This window comes from Lutzomyia longipalpis, chromosome 1, assembly GCF_024334085.1.
Source record: "Lutzomyia longipalpis isolate SR_M1_2022 chromosome 1, ASM2433408v1".
In the NCBI taxonomy this organism is placed as follows: domain Eukaryota; kingdom Metazoa; phylum Arthropoda; class Insecta; order Diptera; family Psychodidae; genus Lutzomyia; species Lutzomyia longipalpis.
In genome coordinates this window covers 42,799,088-42,822,566 of record NC_074707.1, presented here as the reverse complement: position 1 = coordinate 42,822,566, position 23,479 = coordinate 42,799,088, and the positions used below count along the sequence as shown (strand labels likewise).

The following is a 23,479-nucleotide window of genomic DNA, read 5'->3' as shown; positions in this document are numbered from 1 at the left end:
TGAGGGGGTAGGTATTAAGAGTCTTGGTGGGAAAAAGAAGAAAATTAAAATTGGCATTTATTCCATTTATATTTGAAACACATATTGGAAATTTCAGTCAGTTCACAATAAGCATATTTGCATGGATGGATACCTTCGGGGGTAAATATGAAAATGGATCGTTAAATAATTTTTTATCCATCACTATACAGCAAATTTATATAGAGAGCTGTGATTAAGTGAATTCCATATAGCGTGTGTAAATTCCACGAGATGAAATGCAACGCATCCCGATGATTTGTATGCATAACAATTACCGTCAATCCATCAGAGATGCATCGTATAATCCAGTGTGTCAACAATAGTGACATCAAGCACACACAGCGAAAGGATAGACGCTGTGCAGAAGTGTATTCATTAATCTGCCACATTGTGTTCACTGGGTCAGCCAACAATAATTACACCGTATACACAGATATATGTATATTCGCGCACGCGGGCCTGCTCAAGTCCATACCACCCCCATTTGAGGAAATTTTCACCATACCATACCTCGTTCTCGCCCCAATTCAATTACCAGCTGAAAATCGTTTTGCAAACACCAAAAGCTTTCGCCGTGAAACAATACAACGCCATATACGGTAGTGAGTTGATGACCCTTGGTTGACATCTTCCAGTTGCGATTTGAGATAAGCCCCCGGAGATTTAGCACAAGTCAGCTGGATTGGATAACGACGAAGCAGCTTATGGATTGTGAAGCTAAAATGCTATACATGCATGGGGAGATCCTCCCGGACAGAGAAGGGGATTTAAACTGACTCGAAACATCAAAGTTTCAATCTCAAATCCGTCTCAATTGAAATGATTGTTATAAAATCCCTTCAATTGTGTGGTAAAGATTACAACTAAGAATAGGATTTTAGTATAAATAAGACAAATCCTGCGAAATACGTAAAACTATATGTAATCTTAATAAGCTTAGCTTGAAGTCTCTTTGTTAAAGAATTTTTTCAGAAGATCGAAAAAGTTCTATGTGAACCTCTGTCAAAGTTATATATGAAAGAAAATTCTGAAACGTTTTTTTTTCTAATATTCAGCAAACTTTACATGAAAAAAAATCCTCTCAAAATCTCAAGTGCTGCATAAAAAAATCTATGATCATCAACTCCGTAGTATATGTATGTACACAACCCTTTGACCTCTTCTATTCACTCTACTACTGCTTGTCATACTCACTCAACACCAGGACCCTTCTATGAATTGGTGTGCAATCCAAAAACTAGAGCTTTTGTTGCATTATTCAAATCCTCCCGCGGTTTTCGGGTAAACTCCAAGGGGTGTTTATCTGGCGAATCTTTGGGTATTTTAGGCGAATCTTCGCGAATCTTGACGAATCTTAGCGAATCATCCGAATCATGGCGAATAATCCGAATCTTCACGAATATTGGCGAATATTGGGAAATTATGCAAATATTTGCGAATTTTGATCAATATTCTTCATGAATAGTTAATGTCGGAATAACTGACTACCTCAGACCGCGTTCAAACTTCGTTTAAGTTATATTTTAGGTGTTTTAGTCACCCCACATTACGAAAAAGTTGGAGTGACATTTTTGATCCGACCGGCCTGCCGGCCGGTCGCCTAAACTTTACCTTATAACTTTCGAACGGCAAGAGATAGAGACTTCTGGTTTGAAGTTTTCTATAGAAATGTGGGTGTAAAATTTCATTTTTTCGCATTTTCAAAATCCAATATGGCCGCCGTCCGCCATTTTGAAATACCGTCATCCACTTCCCTTATAGCTAGAGATCTGAAATTTTAGTATGTTGTAGAGCTCAGTGAGACGTTTTCATTAACAATTCATACTTGAAAATCGGTCAAGCGGTTTAGCAAATATGGCGGCCTAAAGCAAAAAGTGTTTTTTCGATATAACTCGAGAACGGCTTGACCGATTTTAATCATCTTGGTATCAAATAGGTATAGAGAAGCCCTACAACTGTTTAGAACATTTCAAGTTTCAAAAACATTCGCAAGATGCGCTAAAAACAAAAACAAAAATTGCCTAACTTTAAGGGGCAATATCTCCGAATCCAAATTAGGCAAATTTTTTAAATTGATATGTTGTAGCCTGACTCAATATCTGTTACCAGCTTAACCAACAAAAAGCTGACGGCCTACAGGCCATATTCTACTAAACAAATATGTGATGTATAAAACGTGGTTTTAAGCACAATTTGGACCCGAATTGAGTGAAAATTGAGGATGGGCAAATTTTGAGGAGAGACTTACTCGCGAGCCGAATCACAGCCAACGCGCAGTAATTTTGAAGAAAGCCTTAATCGTGGCGGGCGTTGGCTGTGATTCGGCTCACGAGTAAGTCTCTCCTCAAAATTTGCCCATCCTCAATTTTCACTCAATTTCACATTTCACTGACAAAGAAAGAATCACAGCCTGTAAGTTTTACTTACCGTTCTTTCGCTTTATACTGTTCCATCCATGCTATATTTAATTTTTATCTTTGCATTTTTATATGTTATATATAATGTATATATCTATGCATTTATATATATTTTACTTTACTTTTATATATGTAATGTATATATAAAACGCCCCGCTTCGCGGGGCGTTGGTCTTATGCAACTCAAGATATGACATGTTAACTTTAAAAGGCGATATCTCCGGAACGGCTACATAGATTTTCTTCATTTTTGGCATGATGAAAGATATTATAGCCAACTATAACATATCAAAATATGAAGCAATTCTATAAAGCGGTGCTCGAGATATTCATCGAAAACTCATCGAAAATTTTGTTTTTGATTTTTGGCCCCCTAGCGGTCACTTTTGAAACTTCGGATGTTCTAGAGAGTTGTAGGGCTCGTTAATATCTTTCATTTGAGCCCGAGTTGATCAAAATCGGCCAAGCCGTTCTCGAGTTATGGTCGATTTTCGATGAAAAATTGTGACGGCCATATTGGCTAAACGGCTTGGCCGATTTTCGAAAATGAGGTATCGTTTGAAAGGTCTTGATGGCCCCTACAACATATAAAAATTTCAGATTTTTAGCTATTACAGGGGCTGAGATATAGCGAAAACAAAATTTGACAGTTATTCAAAATGGCGGACGCGGGGGTGGGGGGTTGGATTTAACCTCATAATCGGATGTCTTCCACCCGATATATGAACTTTGCCGTTGACCGCAAGTCTCTATCTATTACCGTTCTCTTGTAATTTAGCAAAAGGTTCCGGACGGACGGACGGGACCATAATTCGTGCTCATCCCAAGTTTGAGCCCGATCTGACGACTTTGCATTTTAGAGTGTACACAGAAGCTGTGCTTCTTTGAAGAAAGAATCACAGCTAATATAGGCGAATCTACCGAATCTTAGCGAATCAACCGAATATTGGCGAATCAACCGAATCTTGGTGAATAATCCGAATCTTGGCGAATCATCCGAATATTTGGCGAATAATCCGAAGATCCGAAGATTTTCATTCAGATAAACACCCCTTGGTAAACTCTGTCGAATCCTCTATTTTAGAAAATATTTTTGCTCACTTCTTATAAAAAAATAAATCTTACTTCATCCACAAAATTCGTTTCTATTCTATTAGAACCATAAAAAAAGCTCTACTTTGCAGCACTATTTTATTAATGAAATAACATAATTTTATTTAAAAGCTAATTTGAGGAGAAAAGTTTTCCTCTTTTATACGCAAATTATAGCATATTTAGTAACAAAAACCTGATTTGCTTTTTGTCAAATATCAAATAGGTCACTTTGTTAATTGATCCCTTTGGTAGTAATTTGAGAAATTTATATTAATCATCATTAGATGGTGGCAAAATTCAAACTAATTATGCTATAGCACGGTTAATTTCCACACACACTAATTTTCAACAAAATTCACACTTACAAATCCAATTTCATTCATTTTCGTTCCATGCTATTTTATAAAACACCCCCCAACGCATAGCTTAAATTCCCCACAACTCGATCGGATAAACTAGGAAAACCAGGCTGAAAACCAAAATGTAAGATTCAATTAGTTTTAATTAGATTTTCAACATTTATCCTGCATTTCTGGGCATGGAACATTTTGTTACATTGCACAGGATCGCTTCAATGATCCTAAATTTTCTATTTAAAGTTTTCCTTTAAACTATGAAAAATATGTAGAATGTTTAAAATACAAAACCAACATAATTTTTCACCTCCACAACACTAAAGTTCGAAGAATGTGGGAAATCGATAAATTCTAATATAAAATGCTGCATTTTACATGGAGAATAAAATTTAATTAATTGCAAATTCATCTCTCATAAATGGAACAACGAAAGATTGTGCTATTTAGTTAAGTGAGAAATTTCCATAAAGATGACATGATGGTATGATGGTAAATAAGTATATACGTGAATGTTCCTCAAAGTGAGAAATATGCTCCCACGTGCATGCCGTAAATGTTGCAGTTTGTCGTGTCAGAAACGTGAGAATTTCCATTTGGCACAAAAGCCAAATTTTCAATCGGAGTGAAATTTCCAACCCATTGGGTGCCACATCCGATAAATAGGAGATCTCTTCCTGTGTGCTATACACGACAAGGAATTTATCCGAGAATAGTTGGGAATTTTCACCTGTGCCCCCTTTTTACCCGTGAAAACAATAAAAGCCATGGGGAAAATCTATTTTCGGCAATGTTCCCGCGCGCGCGAAAGCACCCACTGGAGAGTATATAATTAACACTCACACACAAAAGCTCTCTCTCCCTGCTCAAACTTTTGTCTGCTTTTGCCCACCTGAAAATTCAAACGTGCGGCAAAGGGATAGAGAAAGAGGGGTTGCGAGAGATGAGATACGGGCTGAAAATAGTTGATGAGACACAGAGCTTTCACAGCCACCACCCCAATCCAATTAGACAGTGGAAAATAACAAAATTGTTGTATCGAAATCGATTTCATATTATACATAGCTCTAAAATAGTTCCGTTAGAGCATATCGTTGAATTGTGTTGATTCTCAGGCTGTGAGCTATTAGTGTCCCCATCAGCATGAAATATCGCATACGTTTTCCCATCCCTATCGATGATTATCTCATCATCAGCCACTTCCATGTTATGGATTCTCGGTCACATTTCTTGCTTTGCGCCAGGGTTAGGAGCGCGTGTGTGTGTGAAAAACCGAGTTGGCATTCCACAAGATACACATGGAGTGATTAAGAGGATTTGTGCGGTATTTATACAAGATCTCTTCAGAGTTACAAAATGGATGAAGCGTGCTCTTTGTAAGGTATGTTTTTTTTACTACATAATTTACTGCTTAATTATTATTTTCTTATCACAAAATAGCATAAAATAGAGATAAAGAAAATTTAGAAATTGATTTTCCTTCAATTTTGATAAATTTTCCTTGAGAAAATCAATTGAATATGTTATAATTTATTGAAAATTGAAGGAAAATGTTTGGAAGACTTACAAATTATATTTATTAGCCTGGTCTGTTATCAATTTTCCTTAAAGTAAATTGATTAATTGTTACAAAATTATATATAAAATTCCATACATAGTTGGTAAGTGGAAGAAGGGGGTGAGAGAAGACTATTTTTAGTTTCATCTATATATACACAGAAAATAAAAGTTCGTAGCATTGTTCGTCAAATTTCGTGAAAGGTTCGTAACTCCAATGCTTTTTACATGGGAAAATTCACCTCCAGGTTCGTAAAATGTGGTCAACCTCCCTGGGAGTGAGACCCCATTTTACGAACATGGAGGTGAATTTTCCCATGTAAAAGCATTGGAGTTACAAACCTTTCACGAAATTTGACGAACAATGCTACGAACTTTTATTTTCTGTGTAGAATCTCTTCCATATTATTTAGCGCCATGCTATTTTTACAATTTTTTGAAAATATATCGCACATATTTTCAAATAAATGGTTTCTTAAAGGATTTTAATACTTTTTCAACAAGTAATGGGCCTAATTCAGGGACCAAGAAACCCTTAAAATCTTTGAATTTTGTACTGAAATTTCAAGATTTTAAACGATTTTCAAGGGTTTCTTGGTCGCTGAATTAGGCCTAATATCGTCATTATTTTCTACGATTTATCTGGCTTTAACGATTCCCCAATTTTTTAATAGAATATTAATAAAACTACTTGCAAAAATACAGACTCATTTTAACAATAAAAGTATTCCATAATTATCATAGATTGGCCTTTGGGTGTGATGATGATGGATAGGTACCATTGAGAAATACCTGGAATACCATAGAATTTCAACAGTTTTTGGGGGCACATTTCCATAGCAATTCAATTTGCGGATTTCAACGCAATTGAGAGGGTGATTTGAGCTGCTGAAAGTGATATGCACTTTTGGGCAATATCCCTGAAGAGCTCTGTGGGCATTTGGCATGTTGTTGGAATAGTAGCAGCATCATCATCTGAGGTGGAATATAAATGTTTCCCTTGCAACTCTCACTCTTCAAAAAAAATTGGTCTAATTGACCAAATCAATCTGTCATATGGCATTTTAGCCAAATTATTTCAGTTTTTATAACCGATTCATTAGGATAAATTGACTGAAGTGAACAATGAAAGAAAAAAACATCAATGTAAATGGTCAAAATGACTGAACCATTTATTCAAAATGAATGAAGTCATTCGGTCAAAAAACAGCGAAAGTCAAAAGAACAGAAGTTATTTGGTTAAAATAACAGAATGAAATAGTCAAGAAAGTTGAAGTTATTCAGTGAATTAATATTATAGGCAATTTGGAACAGCTAATTTAGCAAAAGTTAATTAGTTACAATAACAGAAGTTATTTAGTGTCAGGAAAAAATGCGAATCTAAATCGTCAAAAAAGTTGAAGTTATTCAGTGAATTAATGCTATAAACAAATTGAAACAGCTAATTTAGCAAAAGTTAATTAGTTACAATAACAGAAGTTATTTTGTGTCAGGAAAAAATGCTAATTTAAATCGTCAAAAAAGCGGAAGTTAACCAGTGAATTAATATTATAGGCAAAATGGAACAGCTAATTTAGCAGAAGTTAATCAGTTACAATAGCAGAAGTTATTCGGTTTCATGAAAAATAACCAATTCAAATTTTTAAAAAGGCTGAAACTATTTGGTTATCGAATACTGTACCAAACTGAAACAGCCAATTTAGCAGAAGTTAATCAGTTACAATAGCAGAAGTTATTCGGTTTCATGAAAAATAACCAATTCAAATTTTTAAAAAGGTTGAAGCTATTTGGTTATCAAATACTGTACCAAACTGAAACAGCCAATTTAGCAGAAGTTATTCGGTTTCATGAAAAATAACCAATTCAAATTTTTAAAAAGGCTGAAGCTATTTGGTTATCGAATACTGTACCAAACTGAAACAGCCAATTTAGCAGAAGTTAATCAGTTACAATAGCAGAAGTTATTCGGTTTCATGAAAAATAACCAATTCAAATTTTTAAAAAGGCTGAAGCTATTTGGTTATCGAATACTGTTCCAAACTGAAACAGCCAATTTAGCAGAAGTTAATCAGTTACAATAGCAGAAGTATTTCGGTTTTCTGAAAAATAACCAATTCAAATTTTTAAAAAGGCTGAAGCTATTTGGTTATCGAATACTGTACCAAACTGAAACAGCTAATTTAGCAGAAGTTAATCAGTTACAATAGCAGAAGTTATTCGGTTTTCTGAAAAATAACCAATTCAAATTTTTAAAAAGGCTGAAGCTATTTGGTTATCGAATACTGTACCAAACTGAAACAGCTAATTTAGCTGAAGTTAATCAGTTACAATAGCAGAAGTTATTCGGTTTTCTGAAAAATAACCAATTCAAATTTTTAAAAAGGCTGAAGCTATTTGGTTATCGAATACTGTACCTAACTGAAACAGCCAATTTAGCAGAAGTTATTCGGTTTAATGAAAAATAACCAATTCAAATTTTTTAAAAAAGCTGAAGTTAATCAGTTAATTAATATTATAGGCAAATTGGAACAGATAATTTAGCAGAAGTTAATCAGTTACAATAACAGAAGCTACCCAGCAAACACCTTGCAACTTTAACTTTGAAAACTCTGAAGCAACGTTGCAAGAAAGTTTACTTCTTAGTTGCTAAAGTTGCGAATATGGTTGCATGGAAAACGATGCAGTATACTTTATCGCGATGTTGCCAAAGTTGCAAGATTTTCTTTATTATTTCAATAACTTGAAAAATTTAAGTGTTTTTGCATTCTAAAGTCTTTTCTACAACTTCTCAAAGAATAATTTACCTAAAAACACACTAAAATCTCAATTTTAAGCAAAATAATTAACTTTGAAAAAATCACTTTAAAAATAGTTGCAGAAAAGTATATATCAACGTTGCACTAGTTGCAATAAAATTTCGAAAAAGAACAAATTTTCCTTGAAATTGAAGTTTTTTGGACTCTAAATGAGTTTTATGCATTACTTATATACCTAAAATAATTATTTTTTATTGATAATTTATCAAAAATTGTTAATTTTATTAAATATAATTTATTTAGTTGCCTAAACGTTGCATCAGGGTATGCCGGCGCAACCCAAGCGCATTTTGTGCCTATGTTGCGCCTTTCACCGCAAGGGGCGCGTCTATCGCGAGAAATAACCCAAAACAGACAGAGAGCGGAATAGAAAAAAATAAGTCTGTCTCTTTCATTTATGTTTACAAACAGCAAAACTAGCGCCGCCCTGGTGGGTTGCTACCGAATCATTTTACAACGTTGTTGCAAAGGTTGCTGCATCGTTGCCTCAGAGTTGCAAAAAATGTCTAACATGGCCGACGGCATAAAAAAGTTAATTTTTATTTCATTATTCCGAGCAATTGGGGGCCCAAAATGACCTGGGAAGGCTTTCTTAGGGATAGTTGGGTGCATTACTTGAGTTTAAATAATTAATTAAAAAATTAAATTTTTGACCCCTAAAAAATCATAATTTTCGGTAAAAAAAATTAAGAAAATTGAGATGGGAGCATCATTTAAGTTCCTTTGAGGCGATTTCATGACGGTAGAACCGCATGGCATATTTTTTTTCATTTGGAAAAAATCTAAAAACTCTATTATTAAATAATATAAATTATCCATTAGAGTTTGTCATTTATTATGATGGGAATATGGACGCCATATGATTATTATGGGCGTGCACCATATTTCCCCTCCATTTATGACAGCGGAATGTTTTGAAATATTTTTTGAAACATTTTTGTTTCAAAAAATTTTAGTTGCGAGACGGTATACGGGAAAGGATATTTCAGAGTTTTGCAACGTTGAGATTACTAGTTGCGGCAACGCAGATATCTATTGACCATCTACTTCGAGGCAACGCAGATATATACCGTTAGGCATGGTTGCATTGTAGTAAATGTAACTCCGCGCAACGTTTAGGCAACTATCAATGGTTTGTTGGGTATTCAGTTTCATGAAAAAAGCTAATTTTATTAGTCATAAGAGAAAAAATTATTCAGTGAGTGAAAGTTTGTCAACCAACTGAACTGTTTAAAATATCCTAAAATGTCACAAATTATTTAGTGACACATTAATAATGCATATTAAAATATTTAAAAAACACAGGAGTTAATTTGTTAAAATAACAAAAATTATTTAAAAAAAAAATAATAAAGCTGAATAAAATGATTAAAAAGGCCAATAAAAATTGTCAGAAATACCGAAATTCTTCGGTCAAAAGTCATGAAGAAACTCAAGTAACAGAAGTTATTTGGTCGAAGTAACAAAGTCATTTGGTTAAAAGACAATAAAAGCTGAATAAAATTATTAAAAAGGCCAATAAAAATTGCCAAAAATACGGAAAATCTTCGGTCAAAATTCATGAAGAAACTCAAGTAACAGAAGTTATTTGGTCGAAGTAACAAAGTCATTTGGTTAAAAGACAATAAAAGCTGAATAAAATTATTAAAAAGGCCAATAAAAATTGTCAAAAATACGGAAAATCTTCGGTCAAAATTCATGAAGAAACTCAAGTAACAGAAGTTATTTGGTCGAAGTAACAAAGTCATTTGGTTAAAAGACATTAAAAGCTGAACAAAATTATTAAAAAGGCCAATAAAAATTGTCAGAAATACCGAAATTTTTCGGTCAAAATTCATGAAGAAACTCAAGTAACAGAAGTTATTTGGTCGAAGTAACAAAGTCATTTGGTTAAAAGACATTAAAAGCTGAACAAAATTATTAAAAAGGCCAATAAAAATTGTCAAAAATACCGAAATTCTTCGGTCAAAATTCATGAAGAAACTCAAGTAACAGAAGTTATTTGGTCGAAGTAACAAAGTCATTTGGTTAAAAGACAATAAAAGCTGAATAAAATTATTAAAAAGGCCAATAAAAATTGTCAAAAATACGGAAAATCTTCGGTCAAAATTCATGAAGAAACTCAAGTAACAGAAGTTATTTGGTCGAAATAACAAAGTCATTTGGTTAAAAGACAATAAAAGCTGAATAAAATTATTAAAAAGGCCAATAAAAATTGTCAAAAATACGGAAAATCTTCGGTCAAAATTCATGAAGAAACTCAAGTAACAGAAGTTATTTGGTCGAAGTAACAAAGTCATTTGGTTAAAAGACAATAAAAGCTGAATAAAATGATTAAAAAAGCAATTGAAAATTGTCACAAACACAAGTTATTCTGTCAAAGTTAATAAAGTATCCCAAGTACCTTTTGTCTTTTGTTATTTTGGCAAATGAGCTTTTATTATTTTGACTGCCTAATTTTGCTATATTTACTAATCAACTTTAGTATTTAGAATATCAAACTTTTAACAAAATGACAGAAAGGACAGAAATGATTCTGTCATTGGTTAATAAGTTATTAGCTGAAGTGAAAAGGTCAAATACTTTGGTGTGTTCTGGAAAATTCCATTCCTCAACCGAAGCATTCAGTTAAAGCAAATTGACGGAAGTTTTTGACAGCTTTCTGTTTTCTTCCTGATTTCTTTGTAATTATGGAGTGAAAAACTGTGAAAAAATAGTGTAAAAGTAATGAAAATCCTTCATGAGTGATTCTTCAAGAGTTTTCAAGTGCTATTGTAATAAAATTAGTAAGTTTTAGCTCTAAAATTGAAGTACTGCGTTGTGAGTGAAAAAATGAAGCCATTTTGTTTTCCTTTGTGAGTACGTTGACTGAAATGATTGGTTAAATCCGAATGGGTGAGTGGTGCAAATATATTATATATATATTCGTTTTTCTACAAATCAAACAAGTTTTGACATGTCGTTCCATCGCTGAACATTTTCTTTTATGTGAATTAATTAATTCTGTTATAATATTATATAAATGAAAAACTTTTCCTTTTCTAATCGATTATATTTTCTTTTTTGACTATTTGATTCGGCTTTTTTATCTTTTAACCAAACAGCTTTTGTTATTTTAACCAAATAACTTCAGTTACTTGGGTTACCTTGTTAACTTTGACTGGAAAATTACTGTGTTTTTGACAATTTCAAATTGCTTTTTTAATAATTTTATTCAGCTTTATTATCTTTTAACCAAATGACTTTTGTTATTTCGACCAAATAACTTCTGTTACTTGAGTTTCTTCATGAATTTTGACCGAAGAATTTCTATATTTCTGACAATTTTTTTGGCCTTTTTAATCATTTTATTCAGCTTTTATTGTCTTTTAACCAAAGATCTTTGTTATTTCGACCAAATAAATTCTGTTACTTGAGTTTCTTCATGACTTTTGACCGAAGAATTTCGGTATTTTTGACAATTTTTTTGGCCTTTTTAATCATTTTATTCAGCTTTTATTGTCTTTTAACCAAAGAATAGAATAAAATTTATTCTGCCCTTTGCAGACAAGTGCTTAGGGCCATTTTAACCAAAGATTTTTGTTATTTCGACTAAATAAATTCTGTTACTTGAGTTTCTTCGTGACTTTTGACCGAAGAATTTCTGTATTTCTGACAATTTTTTTGGCCTTTTTAATCATTTTATTCAGCTTTTAATGTCTTTTAACCAAATGACTTTGTTATTTCGACCAAATAAATTCTGTTACTTGAGTTTCTTCATGACTTTTGACCGAAGAAGTTCGGTATTTTTGACAATTTTTTTGGCCTTTTAAATAATTTTATTCAGCTTTTATTGTCTTTTAACCAAAGATCTTTGTTATTTCGACCAAATAAATTCTGTTACTTGAGTTTCTTCATGACTTTTGACCGAAGAATTTCGGTATTTTTGACAATTTTTATTGGCCATTTTAATAATTTTATTCTGCTTTTTATGTCTTTTAACCAAAGATCTTTGTTATTTCGACCAAATAAATTCTGTTACTTGAGTTTCTTCATGACTTTTGACCGAAGAATTTCGGTATTTTTGACAATTTTTATTGGCCTTTTTAATAATTTTATTCAGCTTTTAATGTCTTTTAACCAAAGATCTTTGTTATTTCGACCAAATAAATTCTGTTACTTGAGTTTCTTCATGACTTTTGACCGAAGAATTTCGGTATTTTTGACAATTTTTTTGGCCTTTTTAATAATTTTTTTCAGCTTTTAATGTCTTTTAACCAAATGACTTTGTTATTTCGACCAAATAAATTCTGTTACTTGATTTACTTCATGACTTTTGACCGAAGAATTTCTGTATTTTTGACAATTTTTTTTGCCCTTTTAATAATTTTATTCAGCTTTTAATGTCTTTTAACCAAAGATCTTTGTTATTTCGACCAAATAAATTCTGTTACTTGAGTTTCTTCGTGACTTTTGACCGAAGAATTTCTGTATTTCTGACAATTTTTTTGGCAGTGGTATCAACGCAGAGTACTTATTCAGCTTTTAATGTCTTTTAACCAAAGATCTTTGTTATTTCGACCAAATAAATTCTGTTACTTGAGTTTCTTCATGACTTTTGACCGAAGAATTTCGGTATTTTTGACAATTTTTTTGGCCTTTTTAATAATTTTTTTTAGCTTTTAATGTCTTTTAACCAAAGATCTTTGTTATTTCGACCAAATAAATTTTTTTAATTCTGTCTTTTTATTAAAAATTCTGTTTGCGTGACTCATCCCAAAGGAATTTATGCAACGACATATGAAGGATGATCCTCTATCGCAGAACAATTTTAACCCATCTCATCTTGTAGGGGAACATAAAAAATAGAAGAATCGCGAGAGAAACTCCCCAATATCCACTGGGATCACATCGAAAAGTGCAGTGAAAGTACAGTCCGGGAAAACATAACCTCAATTTGGGAACAACATTTAAATGAATAGGAGGAACTCCATTGTGTTCGACCAGCCTGGCATCGGGACCTCTTGAGCTTCTTTATAACCTTCCCAACCTTTCCTGCCTACCCGGATGAAGATTTGAATGATTTTTGCTTCACTTCTGTCTTTCCGGACTTCCCGTCGTTGAGTTTTTTTTTTCTTCTTGGAGTGCGACTCAACGACGGGAAGTCCAGAAAGACAGAAGTGAAGCAAAAATCATTCAAATCTTCATCCGGGTAGGCAGGAAAGGTTGGGAAGGTTATAAAGAAGCTCAAGAGGTCCCGATGCCAGGCTGGTCGAACACAATGGAGTTCCTCCTATTCATTTAAATGTTGTTCCCAAATTGAGGTTATGTTTTCCCGGACTGTACTTTCACTGCACTTTTCGATGTGATCCCAGTGGATATTGGGGAGTTTCTCTCACGATTCTTCTATTTTTTATGTTCCCCTACAAGATGAGATGGGTTAAAATTGTTCTGCGATAGAGGATCATCCTTCATATGTCGTTGCATAAATTCCTTTAAGTTAGATCTGAAGATTTTGCATTTTAGAGTGGAAATCAGAAAAGCCGAAGTACTTCAGTAAAATTGACTGAATAATTCAGTTAAATGACATTGCGAAAATGCTGTAACTATGTGAATTGGTCAAAACGGCCGATGAACTTCAGTAAAATTAATCAAATAATTCAGTTAAACCGTATTGCCTGAGTTCTTCAACCATATGAATTGGTCGAAACGACCTATGAACTTAAGTAAAATTGATAAAATAATTCAGTTAAAGCGTACCAATCATTTGAATTGGACAAAAGATGTATTCCTTCACTGAATCAAACTGTTTAATATCACTTACCAAAGAAATTTGTTAAATCACCCCTTCACTGAAAAAAATGGTCAAATATCTTCCACTGTATTAATTGGTCAAAAAGACTGAAGTACTACAGTGGAAGACCGAGACCAAATAATTCAGTCCTGATCTTCCACTGTATTAATTGGTCAATATAACTAAAGTACTACAGTGGAAGACCGAGACCAAATAATTCAGTCCTGATCTTCCACTGTATTAATTTGTCAAAAAGACTGAAGTACTACAGTGGAAGACCGAGACCAAATAATTCAGTCCTGATCTTCCACTGTATTAATTGGTCAAAAAGACTGAAGTACTACAGTGGAAGACCGAGACCAAATAATTCAGTCCTGATCTTCCACTGTATTAATTGGTCAAAAAGACTGAAGTACTACAGTGGAAGACCGAGACCAAATAATTCAGTCCTGATCTTCCACTGTATTAATTGGTCAAAAAGACTGAAGTACTACAGTGGAAGACCGAGACAAAATAATTCAGTCCTGATCTTCCACTGTATTAATTGGTCAATATAACTAAAGTACTACAGTGGAAGACCGAGACCAAATAATTCAGTCCTGATCTTCCACTGTATTAATTTGTCAAAAAGACTGAAGTACTACAGTGGAAGACCGAGACCAAATAATTCAGTCCTGATCTTCCACTGTATTAATTTGTCAATAAAACTGAAGTACTACAGTGGAAGACCGAGACCAAATAATTCAGTCCTGATCTTCCACTGTATTAATTGGTCAAAAAGACTGAAGTACTACAGTGGAAGACCGAGACCAAATAATTCAGTCCTGATCTTCCACTGTATTAATTGGTCAATAAAACTAAAGTACTACAGTGGAAGACCGAGACCAAATAATTCAGTCCTGATCTTCCACTGTATTAATTTGTCAAAAAGACTGAAGTACTACAGTGGAAGACCGAGACCAAATAATTCAGTCCTGATCTTCCACTGTATTAATTGGTCAAAAAGACTGAAGTACTACAGTGGAAGACCGAGACCAAATAATTCAGTCCTGATCTTCCACTGTATTAATTGGTCAAAATGACTGAAGTACTACAGTGGAAGACCGAGACAAAATAATTCAGTCCTGATCTTCCACTGTATTAATTGGTCAAAAAGACTGAAGTACTACAGTGGAAGACCGAGACAAAATAATTCAGTCCTGATCTTCCACTGTATTAATTGGTCAATATAACTAAAGTACTACAGTGGAAGACCGAGACCAAATAATTCAGTCCTGATCTTCCACTGTATTAATTGGTCAAAAAGACTGAAGTACTACAGTGGAAGACCGAGACAAAATAATTCAGTCCTGATCTTCCACTGTATTAATTGGTCAATATAACTAAAGTACTACAGTGGAAGACCGAGACCAAATAATTCAGTCCTGATCTTCCACTGTATTAATTGGTCAAAAAGACTGAAGTACTACAGTGGAAGACCGAGACCAAATAATTCAGTCCTGATCTTCCACTGTATTAATTGGTCAATAAAACTAAAGTACTACAGTGGAAGACCGAGACCAAATAATTCAGTCCTGATCTTCCACTGTATTAATTGGTCAAAAAGACTGAAGTACGGAATGAATTAGTTTTTCATTCTGCGAAGCTCTTCCACCATTTTATTTCGTCGAAACGACCGAAATGCTTTAGTAAAATTGACTGAATAATTCTGTTAAGTGACATTGCAGGACCGCTTTAACCATTTTATATGGTCGAAATGACCGAACTATTTCAGTGAAATTGACTAAATAATTCAGTTAAATCACCTAGCCAGAGTGTTTCAACTATTTGAATTGGTCAAAACGACCGATGAACTTCAACGAAATTGACAAAACAATTCAGTTAAAGCCTTTTGCCTGAGTGTTTTAACCATATGAATTGGTCAAAATCGATGAAAAAAATGGTTAAATATCTTCGACCAAATAAATTAGTCAAAATACTCTCGACGAAAAAAAATGGTCAAATATCCACCAAAAAAATTGGTCAAAAAAACCAAATTTTTGACCAAAGTAAAACAGTGGAAGATCGAGACCGAAATTTTCAGTTAAAAAAGCTGAAGTATTTTTAACAGTGTCTGTTGATGATTATTTCTCACTGAGTTTCGTGAGATCTCCCCCGATGAGCGGCAAATTCAAAAATAGAAACACCCAAAATTTATGGTGATTGGTTATCTCAAAAGTGCTGAGTGAGTATTCCAGATGAGTGAGGATGCTTCTGTGGAGGGAAAAGCATCCAAAAGGAGTTGTGTATACGAGGTGAAACGTGAAAATTTTTGGAGGACAGGGTAAAGTCTCTCATGGAAAAATGTGAAGAAGACCCATGCTCGCTGTTCCACTTCGGGACAATAAAAATTTCATTTGATGTTATGGATGAAAACATCCGCTTTTGTATACAAACGGAATATGTATGAACACCATAATATTCGGTGTGTTGTTCCTTTTTCCCTTACCAAACGCGCGCGGTACCTCATTCTATCTTTGCTTACTGGCAATGAGAAGCAGTTCGTTGACAAAAAAAATATATAAAAGGGAAAAGATACCACCAGTTGAAACAATTCCGGAATTTTACAACTCTCTGAGTGTCTCTCGGCAATATCTGTATTAAAAATAAATATTTAAAGTGTTGCGACAAAGACAATGACGGTGTCTATTTAGTCCCTTTTTTCCTTGTAAGAATTACATGAGACATCCCGCGGATGCTTGGTGTGTTGGCACAAGTCTTTTTCACCCTTCCCACCCACCCACCACCAATGACTCTTTCGTCGCGGCACCCCAACGCCCGCACGGGTGGGCCCAGGACGGCGGAAAACGTGTGCGCGCCCTTTCGACCCACCCTTCGTGCCATGCGATAAGGCGATATCTTGCGCGCGGGAATATTTTATGTGATGCCGGATGTGAAAATGACTCGGCGAAAGATGGTGTTGATGACTTAAGTGTCATCGAGGGAAGACGCGGCATTAAATTTCTTCCCCACAGTCAAAGAGATGTGACGATGATGGAAATAGATGGACATTGATTGTCTCCGACTTTTCCTTCCAAAGGTTCACACACAATTTTTTTTCTTCACCGACTTGTCGTCACTTCCGCTCCAACCAGGCGAAAAGATGATAAATTACGCGTGACTCAATAAAAACCACTTGTGCGTAGTTTAATGTAATTAAAAGGTGATTATTGTGCTGGAGGGAAAAATTATATATAATATTGAATTGTAGAATAAAGAATTCATTCAAAAAATGAATTAGGAATTATTTAGGGGGCCTTCTCATAAAATATTTGGTACCTACCTATAGCTTGTATACAAAAAAACTTTGTGGTGTGGATTGTGGTATAGGGTACCCCAAAAAAATTCTTCTGTACCTTAGAACCCAATTTCTTTTTTTAAAATTATTTAGAATTTAGAATAAACAAAAGTTTTTAACTTATTCTAAAAGGAACAAACTAAAAAAAAAGAAAAATATTTTTCTTGCTTACTAACAAAGTTTTTAAAATATCCTAATTAAAAATTATATTATTCTTTCTAGGTCTTTGGCTAAAAATATAATTCTTCGCTTTTATTTCTCTCGGGCGAGTTTTTCTTCAAAGAGAGTTCATTCCTTTGTTGGAACATGAAGTATCTCTGGGGAGAGACAGTGTGGAAAATCTTTGAGGAGTAATTTAACGACACTTCTCTTTGCACTTGTCTCTGTCCAACCCCTCGAGGGTAGAGACAGTGAACCACTCGACACTCGCTGTTCTTAATCATATTCTTCCACGCCAAACACAGGGTGGTACCGCATATCCTAACGAGAGAAGAGTTGAAAGGAAGTTGATAATAAAAATTTTATTTCTCAATTTTCCATCCAACTTCGCCTCTTTTTATGACCCTCCTGTGTGTCATCTTGGATTGATATTTCTCAATGAAAATTTATCGGTGACACTGCGGATAGAGGAGGATGCGAAGGTGTGTGTAAGGATGCTATACCCCATGTCTATATCCATATCGGAAGTGGGATGCGCAGAGTCTGTATGAGGTGGTGGCTCTGAGGGAAAAATTAAGTGTATGTCGGAGAGATTTTCAGCAGTGGCGGAAAATTGAAAATGTGACACCTCATTTTATGTGTCGAAAACAACAATGAAGTGCGTGTATAAAAGAGCAATATCTTGCCGCCCGTCTGAATGGGCTGATCCTCTTGGTGGGAATTTCTTGGATGAGGGAGCGCGCTTCGGAGGAAACAATGGAATCAACCCGCCCAACCCCAACTCAGCTATATAGCATAAGAAAGTGACACAGTGCTCCGGGCAATGAATGACAAGAGTGGACACAAAGTGGGGGATGATGAGGAAAAATGTGCGTCCTTCCACCCCATCAACCTCTCTGTGACTTTATGCTTTGGGGCGCTTCTACCGACATACCGGGGATGGGGGATCTGTTGATATACCGTGCCAGTCAATCCCAGCATGGATGCTGCCCCTTACAATATGGCAAAGGGAGGGGGGTGTGGGTGAGAGGTGGTAAAGTAAGGAGAGTGCCTCTTTCACACTATAATTCAAAAGTGTTGCATTTTTTATGAGTGATGACACGATGGAAAGTGATTAAAAGTTTTAGAGATTCTGATGATGAAACTTTTCCTATTTTTCTACACCCTCCAACACCCCCCAATGTGCGACTCTTGTCGTGCTCATCATTTAGCCAACACACAAAGTAACGGCTAAGACCAAGAGAAGTAAAAGATATTGTTTAAAGGCACATAAATATTAAAAGTATCTCTCTCTCTCCTCTTTTCATCTTTCTCGTTTGCACCATAAATAACTCGCTGAGAAATGATTAATAGAAGATTAAAATCACGCCGTTGTGCGAGGAGAACATTTTTAAATTTAATTATGCTAAATAATGTTTGGTGTGGCACGATTAATGCGCCAAAGGTGGATGATGGAAATTAAAGCGAAGAAGTCAAACTTGAGATTTTAGCATTTCACACCATCAACAATTTTCTTCTTCACCCCCGTGTAGTAAGGGAAAATCCCCGGTGAGAAGGTATACTCATACACACACAATGTTGGGCTGGAAAGTTCCGCCAGAGCCCCAAAGTACACAAGTTCTTATATATTCCGCCTCTTGCAATTTTCCTCCCAATTGTTGAGGAAAATTAATTTTGGCTCCAAGACAGGTCGCGCGTTCAAGGTAAAGTATCTATTTTCAAACTGTCTCGTATCGTCTAGCCAACATGCTATAGCATGCGGGAATCCACTTTCCAATTTTAGCTCTTTGATGAATATAAATTCTTTACTGAACCGAGGAAATAGAATTTTGTACTTTTAATAGCTCTCCTTTCCCATCCGATTAAGTGCATCTGAAATGTTTCTATCTGCTCGAATAAACTCCGCTCTGGGGTTCTAAAAGGAAAATGTTAAATTTAGAGATAGGGTGGGTGGTTCATTGGTGGTAAACCTTCAAACCTTGATTTTCAAAAGTTCCCGCTTTTAGTCTCTTTTTGTTCATTTCTTAAACTTAAACTATCCAAATATTTAAAGGAATTTCCCGAATTTTTTTACAGGTATTTAATACCCTTTAAATTATGATTTTTTTAAAAAATATTCCCTCATTCTTTAATTCAAATATTCTTCTAGAAAAAAGTATTTTCTTTTACTTGCAAACTACTAGTATAAAGACTTTGGGGATTTTGAAGGAAATGTTTATCTAAGATTTTTACACGCAAGTAAAAAAAATACAGGGGTAGCAAAAGAATACATTCCGCCCTTACTTATTACAGCAAATTTATCACTCTTGATGGGAAAAAGAGGATTAACCCGGAAAATGGAATACACATCGAGATGATGAGTGGGTGACTTTTGTTTACACGATGGGTGGATAAGTTGAGAAAATAATTCTGTAATGAATCAACATGCGGTGCGGGGAGAAATAAAGAAGAAGGAATTCTCAACTTCTGTAGGTTTGCTATATATGTATGTAGGTATACTTTTAATGCAGGTAAATCTCTTGGTGGAAAAGTCAGTCCACATCTGAGGAGGTGGTTGGATTATAAAAGGAAGGAGATAAGAGAAAAAGACTTGGATGAGCCATATCTTAAGGTTCCGCTGTCTTATTCTTTGCACCACATTCTTCGTCGTGTGTTGGTGCTGTGTTGGGGGGCTGCGGGTGGGGCTGGGAAAAATGGGTCGAATTTTGAATTGGATTTTCGGAGTGACTTTCAATGATATGCCACCTTTTGTGGGTAAGAAATGGTGGAATTATGAATTTCTTATGCGCCAAGATTGTGGAAAGGTCGTGAATTTTCATCTCTTGCATTTACTATTTCCAAAAAGGCATATGAAAATACCAGACGCCTCCGCGTATAGTATGTAGCTACTCCCACTTTGTGAGACAACTATTCTACGAATGCAGTTTGGTGCAAGTTTCGGCAATCGCCTAGTGTGTATAATTAAGCATCTGGCGTGCTCCAGTGTTGTGTGAAGAAATTGTCGAGATTTCATTCATATATGCACCATACCCCTAACCCCGAGAGGGTAAGTTGGAACTTTTAATCGTATTTAACATTCCAAGAAGATCAGAAAACACCACCACCATACACACTACCTCGATTTCGTGGCATCTTTCGCAAGTGGATTAATTAAAGTAGTGCACTTTCCAAAGTATAAACTCAAATTGTGTTTAAATATTCCCTCAAATATGGTAATTTAATAATTTTCCCCTGTTTCCCCTCATAAATATTGTCTTCCACCCCCAACTCAACTACCAACCTTGGTGTGTTATATACCTTCACCGTGTGGAAAAAGCGTGACAAAGAAGTTGCAATTGAAGCTGCTTCTCTCAGGCATAAACCTCCAACACTAATTTTGCAGTCTTTTAGCAAAGAATTTTCCTTTTCTCATAGCTAAAACTTTGCATTTCTTTTGCGCTTGAGAAATTTTCTGGTTCTTGCTTCTGGGAGAGACTCCAAAATTACCGGGAGGGAACTTTGAAGTGAATTTCCCCAGGGGATTTTGTTGGCAATTTGAATTTTGTGAATTAATTTTCTTTAATTGTATCCAGCTACATATAATGATATTGATTGTCCATCCCAAGAGATGGGAATAATTCGAGTAATTACAGTGAATTTTCATCCCATTTCACCCGGACTTACTGCATAGGTAATGAGCGTGAAAGCATTTGATAAATTCCTGTGACGAATTGACGATTCCAAGATCCGATTATATATGTATGTAATTATTAAGAAAATTGGAAGCTCCACCTTAAAGTCTTTATATAAAATTTCGTATGTTAAGTAGGTATAATTTTGAACATACAACATTATACCTTTCCAAATTGTCTTTAAGGAATCTCAATTTCTATATAGCCCAATTAAGTAGAATTCCTGACTTGATGTATCTATTTCCACATTCTTCCTCCACATCCCCTTCTTGCGTCTTTTGGATGGCGTGATTTCTAAGTAATTGTCACTAAAGTGCTTCCCAAAAGTCCCCACATAAATGGCTCTTGAAGTTGTTATAATTACCTTGGTACATGATAATCCGTAAATAAAGCATCGGAAACCACACAAGGAGTTTCCTGGGATGTGTATATGAAAGTGGTGGTAAGGTGGCAGAGGGGAACGTCTCCAGGAATCAAAGTAACTTTGGCTACACCAGCAACATTAATTCCATGTGTATATCTTTCATGTGTTTCACCCCCATTGTCATGCAAATCCCATTAGAAAATCACAATGAATCCAATAAAATCATTTCCTTGGCAATTATATTAGTCGAGAGCCACTCTTGTGTTGAGGATTTTCTCCTGAGAGACACTTCGGACACATCGCACTTGCGGGCCAATTTGCCGGATTACTCTTCAGTATTGTATGGGAATTGGGAGACGAAATTGGACACATTGCAGTATATATTGGAATGTTATTGTAGAAGTGAAAAGAGACAATTCAGTTCCATCGTTTTTTTTTACCACCAGCACAAGATAGAAATTAAATTAACTCTTCGCTACAGTGGTTTCTACTGCGGATATGCCATTCTCTCAGTAACATACATACATATCTGTACGTACATATATAGTGTCCTAGGAAAAGTGCAATATATGAGTGAAACGCTGCGGTTGCACACTTCGTGATATTACAGAGCTTTCTACCCAAAAGAACAATTTTTCCACCCACACATATCTTTTTGGGGACTGTCTCGCTGGTCTCACAATTATCGTAAAGAAAAACAACTCTATTCTCACCCTTTTAACTGAACTTTTAAATTGATCCTTTCATTTTTTTTAAATTTTAATCAGGGGATATCTGTATTAAAATATTGATTTTAATTCAAATTCAGTTCTTTTCTTAAAGGAGAAAAAGCTCTGATTCCAAAAATTTCTGAATTCATTCTAATTGATAGCTTTTGTGCTATGAAGTAGTTTAAAGGCTATCTTGAGGCTGTGATTTGAAGATTTGTATATATAAGTAGACCATATATAAGAAGATAAAGAAGAAGTGACTTACGTTTTGTCAGAGCACAATCGTCTAAGAAAAAAAATGTGCTTTTTCTTTTTAAATCTGTTATATAAAAAACTAATGAAAAAAATTATAGTCTATTAAAGTTCTATAAGCATTTTCCAAATAAATCTAATAATGCTTTTACAAAATACAAAGTAAATCCAACATAGTCTTATTTATACCATCGGAATACAATGCAAGTATAATGCTCTGTGAACTATATGCAATCATAGTAATATAATCGTACTCTACTCCAAACTATTCTCTACTGTTTCACTAAAGCTTTCCAAACACGAAAAGTGGAACAAATATCGATGGTTTTAGTTCTTGAGAAATTTCATTGCTATATACATACATACCCCCAACACATGGATGTGTATAAGCGGTATAAGCAGAGCACAATATATGCAACTGCATGGGTAAAAGTTCTTTTCATTCCGAATATCCTATACCCTTTTGTTAGAGAGGGTACCAAGACCCATTGAGTGACTCTATTGCCGTATAACTAGTCATTTAGAGAAGAAAACAGTGAGAGATATCGCTTCATCAGCAGCAGACAGTTCGATATGTATTGGTTTGCCCATTCACTCCAAAGGGGCTCTGTCTATAGTTTTGGGACAAATATTTGCTTTAATTGAAATTCCCTGAAGTGGAACGGAGAAATTTCAAACGGATGAAATTCATTGATTTACCACCCAACTGCCTCCCACACACCGGAGGGGGTGCATTTGGAGGGTAAAGTGCTGAGACTGATTTCATTCTAAACTCAGGATGTTTGTAGTCCATCATTGGGGTTTGAGCCCATCAACAGGTTGAAACGATGAACAAATACAGGAAGGATGGTGTGAGGTTTAGGTTGAATTGGGGGTGGAGAGGCTTTCTGTGTGTGTGCGAAACTGCAAATGGTTTTGCCATATCGGCGCACTTAAGTTGGCACAATCAGAGCG

General features: G+C 35.0%; 2 protein-coding genes across 3 annotated transcripts in view; both read right to left on the bottom strand.

The window, feature by feature from the left end:
- The window catches only part of LOC129787425 (limbic system-associated membrane protein-like), a 148,320-nt gene that overhangs the window by 119,175 nt on the left and 5,666 nt on the right, over positions 1–23,479 (bottom strand). The gene's annotated exons all lie outside the window — the stretch shown is intronic.
- The window catches only part of LOC129787458 (fork head domain-containing protein FD4-like), a 416,355-nt gene continuing 405,625 nt past the window's right edge, over positions 12,750–23,479 (bottom strand). Inside the window, exon 2 of the mRNA XM_055823042.1 lies at positions 12,750–12,790. The gene's annotated coding sequence lies outside the window, so the exon portion shown is untranslated. The remainder of the gene's footprint in view (positions 12,791–23,479) is intronic.